Source organism: Chiloscyllium plagiosum, chromosome 28 (genome assembly GCF_004010195.1).
Source record: "Chiloscyllium plagiosum isolate BGI_BamShark_2017 chromosome 28, ASM401019v2, whole genome shotgun sequence".
Classification (NCBI taxonomy): domain Eukaryota; kingdom Metazoa; phylum Chordata; class Chondrichthyes; order Orectolobiformes; family Hemiscylliidae; genus Chiloscyllium; species Chiloscyllium plagiosum.
In genome coordinates this window covers 480,286-485,288 of record NC_057737.1, presented here as the reverse complement: position 1 = coordinate 485,288, position 5,003 = coordinate 480,286, and positions in this window count along the sequence as shown.

The following is a 5,003-nucleotide window of genomic DNA, read 5'->3' as shown; positions in this document are numbered from 1 at the left end:
TCTCTCTCTCTCTGTGTCTCTCTCTCTCTCTCTGTGTCTCTGTCTCTCTATGTGTCTCGTGTTACTCCTCACTAGGCCCCTGACCCGGGGACTTTCTGTCGTCTATTCGCTGCAGACCTTCCCCATGCCGGCCTCCGCTTGAAAATAACCGTGTGCCCAGTGGATGGGAGCGGTATCTCCGCCCCTGAGTCCGGTCTACACAGCTCATCCCCTCCCGCCCCCAGTCTGGGGTAATGAATCAGTACATACCTAAGGGGCGGAATGGTCTCCTCTTGAGTTGGAGGCTCCATCTTGATAGAAACAGAAAACCAAGCGGACAGGGATTTGTTGCGCTGGGTGTGACGGTCCCAGACCTTCACAGCAGATAGACCCTTGTCAGAGACCACAGTCCCATTAACAAGGGCTGAACCCCGCTCTTTTATAGCCGAAGATTAACACAGAGAACTGTGAAATTATTTCGTTAGCAGGAGGGAGAAGGAGATGGTACAGATTTAAGGGGATGTATCCCGGAAGGTGGGAGTTTAGGAGGTAAGCGGAGAAGGCTGTGCTTTGGGTTTACTCCGAGAGTTCAAAGGTCAGCTGTGCCAAGCTTGTATAAAACAGTTATCAGGCCTAAGGTGGAATTCTGTACACTATCGTGATGGAAACATGTCAAGACTTTGAAAAAAGTGGTGACGCGTTTCGTACCAGGCAAGAGGGAATTAATTATTAAACAGAGAATGCTGGAGAAACTCGGCAGGTCTGACAAAGATAGAGTCAACGTTTCAATTATTTTTATTGATTTGCAGGATATGGTGGCATTGCGAGACGAGAATTCTTTTGTCAGTCCCCAAATGCTGTTAAAATGGTGGTTGTGGACCCTGTTCTTGGTACACCCACATGCTGACAGGGAGCTACTGCCTGAATTTTTAACCAAATGACAATGAAGGAATGGCAATAGAGTTGAAAGTCTTGTGTGACTTGGAGGTGACTGTGTAGGTGTTGGTGTATTCTGTTGTTACCACAAGTGGCAAACTCTTCTGTTAATTAAACAAAAACCCAGAAAACCACACCTCACCTTGTAATCTCTTAAAATATGAGTGACAGGGAACTCTCAAATTCCACTATTTAAAGAAAATAACATCAATTTAATTTTTAACTCAAAAAGTGAATGTTAACTAACAACTATTCACAACCCTAAGCAACCCTTTCTCTTAACTGCTTTTTATCTGCCTCCAACTCTATAGAGTCATAGAGATGTACAGCATGGAAACAGACCTTTTGGTCCAACCTGTCCATGTTGACCAGGTATCCCAACCTAATCTGTCCCATTTGCCAGCACTTGGCACATATCCCTCTAAACCCATCTTATTCATACACCCATCCAAATGCCACTTAAATGTTGCAGTTGTACCAGCCTCCACCACTTCCTCTGGCAGCTCATTCCATACACGTACCACCCTCTGTGTGAAAACGTTGCCCCTTAGGTTCCTTTTGTATCTTTCCCCTCTCACCCTAAACCTATGCCCTCTAGTCCTGGACGCCCCCATCCCAGGGAAAAGACCTTGTTTATTTATCCTATCCATGTCCTTCATGATTTTATAAACCTCCTATGAGGTCAGCCTTCAACGCTCCAGGGAAAACAGCCCCAACCTATTCAGCCTCTCCTAAAGCTCAAATCATCCAACCGTGGCAACATTATTGTAAATCTTTTCTGAACCCATATCTCACGCACTTGATTGAGATTTTTGAAAAGTAACAAGATTGATGAGGGCAGAGCAGTAGATATGAACTATGTGGACTTCAGTAAGGCGTTTGACAACGTTCCCCATGGGAGACTGATTAGCAAGGTTAGATTTCATGGAATAAAGGGAGAACGAGCCATTTGGATACAGAACTGGCTCAAAGGTAGGAGACAGAGGGTGGTGGTGGAGGGTTGTTTTTCAGACTGGAGGCCTGTGACCAGTGGAGTGCCACAAGGATCGGTGCTGGGTCCACTACTTTTCATCATTTATATAAATGATTTGGATATGAGCTTAAGAGGTACAGTCAATAAATTTGCAGATGATACCAAAATTGGAGGTGTAGTGGACAGCGAAGAAGGTTACCTCGGGTTACAATGGGATCTTGATCAGATGGGCCAATGGGCTGAGGAGTGGCAGATGGAGTTTAATTTAGATAAATGCGAGATACTGCATTTTAGCAAAGCAAATCTTAGCAGGACTTATACACATAATGGTAACGTCCTAGGGAGTGTTGCTGAACAGAGAGACCTTGGAGGGCAGGTAAATAGGATAGTGAAGAAGGCGTTTGGCATGCTTTCCTTTATTGGTCAGAGCATTCAGTATAAGGATTGGGAGGCCATGTTGCGTATAACAATATGCTGTTTCAATAATTTGGAGGTGCTGGTGTTGGACTGAGGTGAATAAAGTTAAAAGTCACATAACACCAGGTTAGAGTACAACAGGTTTGTTTGGAAGTACTAGCTTTCGAGGTGCTTCCTCTTCATCAGGTGGTTGTGGAATAGGACCATACAACACAGAGTTGATAGCAAAAGGGTTACAGTGTCATGGAGTTGTAATGATATATTTAACAACTTTAGTTAAAAATTACACAACATCAGATTATAGTTCTTAAACAAATTTAGATTAGGTCTTTCATCTTTTAGAATGGGGTATGGTGCTTTAGGTTCTTTAATATGTAAATCCTAGAATTACATTCTCAAGGTGGTACCAATTTATCTAATAATAGGTGTCATCTCAGCTCAGACAATACATTAGAGTCATAGAGATGTACAGCATGGAAACAGACCCTTTGGTCCAACCCGTCCATGCTGACCAGATATCCCAACCCAATCTAGTCCCACCTGCCAGCACCCGGCCCATATCCCTCATAACCCTTCCTATTCATATACCCATCCAAATGCCTTTTAAATGTTGCAATTGTACCAGCCTCCACCACTTCCTCTAGCAGCTTATTCCATACACGTACCACCCTCTGTGTGGAAAAAGCTACCCCTTAGGTCTCTTCTTTATCTTTCCCCTCTCACCCTAAACGTATGCCCTCTAGTTCTGGACTCCCCGACTTTGTCTGGAAAAGACTTTGTCTATTTATCCTATCCATGCCCCTCATAATTTTGTAAACCTCAATAAGGTCACCCCTCAGCCTCCGATACTCCAGGATCAGTACCTGGTGCTATGATGTTGTGGCCATAACAGAGACGTGGGTTTCTCAGGGACAGGAATGGTTGCTGGATGTTCCAGGGTTTAGAACATTTAAAAAGAATAGGGGGGGGAAAAAAGACGACAGGGTGTAGCACTGCTAATCAGAGAGGGTATCACAGCTACAGAAGTTACCATTGTCGAGGAGGGTCTGCCTATTGAGTCAGTGTGGGTGGAAATTAGGAACAGTAAGTGAGCAGTCACCTCAATAGGGGGTTAATACAGGTCCCCCAATAGCAGCAGGGAGATTGAAGGAAGCATGGGTCAGCAGATTTTGGAAAAGTGTGAATGTAGTAGGGTTGTTGTAATGGGTGATTTTAACTTTCCCAATATTGATTGGAACCTCCTTCGAGCAGATGGTTTGGAAGGAACTGTTTTTGTCAGGTGTGTTCAGGAGGGTTTCCTAACTCAGTACGTTGGCAGGCTGAGCCAGGACAGGTGTCAGATCTTACGTGGGAGAGCATTTTGGTGATAGTGACCACAACTGCCTCACATTCTACATAGCTATGGAGAAAGAGAGAGGCAGGCACAATGGGAGGATATTTAATTGGGGAAAAGGAAACTGTGATGCTATCAGATGTGAGTTGGGAAGCATGGACTGGGAGCAATTGTTTCATGGAAAGGGCACTATAGACATGTGGAGACCTTTTAAGGAACAGTTGTTACGAGTGATACATAAATGTGTTCCTCTGAGACAGGCAAGAAGGGGTAAGATAAAGGAACCTTGTATGACGAGAGCAGAGGAGCTTCTTGTCAAAAGAAAGAAGGCAGCTTATGTAAGGTGGAGGAAGCAAGGGTCTTGCTCAGCTCTAGAGGATTACAGGCAGGCGAGGAAGGAGCTCAAACATGGCCTGAGTAGAGCCAGGAGGGGGCACGAGAAAGGCTTGGCAGGAAGGATTAGGGAGAACCCAAAGGCATTCAGGCAAGAAGGGGTAAGATAAAGGAACCTTGGATGACGAGAGCAGAGGAGCTTCTTGTCAAAAGAAAGAAGGCAGCTTATGTAAGGTGGAGGAGGCTAGGGTCTTGCTCAGCTCTTGAGGATTACAGGCAGGTGAGGAAGGAGCTCAAAAATGGTCTGAGGAGAGCCAGGAGGGGGCACGAATTAGGCTTGGCAGAACGGATTAGGGAGAACACAAAGGCATTTTACACTTATGTGAGGAATAAGAGAATGATCAAAGGAAGAGTAGGGCCGATCAGGGATAGCATAGGGAACTTGTGTATAGAGTCTGAGGAGGTAGGGGAAGCCCTAAATGAGTTTTTTGCTTCTGTCTTTACTAAAGAAAAGGACCTTGTAGTGAATGAAACCATTGAGGAGCAGGTAAGCATGCTGGAACGGATAGAGATTGAGGAAGCTGATGTGCTGAAAATTTTGACATACATTAAGATTGACAAGTTGCCAGGCCCAGACCAGATTTGTCCTCGGCTGCTTTGGGAAACAAGAAATGCGATTGCTTCGCCACTTGTGAAGATCTTTGCATCCTCGCTCTCCACTGGAGTCGTACCTGAGGACTGGAGAGAGGCAAATGTAATTCCTCTCTTCAAGAAAGGAAATAGGGAAATCCCCGGCAATTACAGCCTAGTCAGTCTCACGTCTGTCGTCTGCAAGGTGTTAGAAAAGATTCTGAGGGATAGGATTTATGACCATCTGGAAGAGCAAGGCTTGATTAAATGCAGTCAACACGGCTTTGTGAGGCGCAGGTCATGCCTCACAAACCTTATCGAGTTCTATGAGGATGTGACTAGAAACGTTGATGAGGGTCGAGCTGTGGATGTGGTGTATATAGACTTCAGCAAGGCATTTGA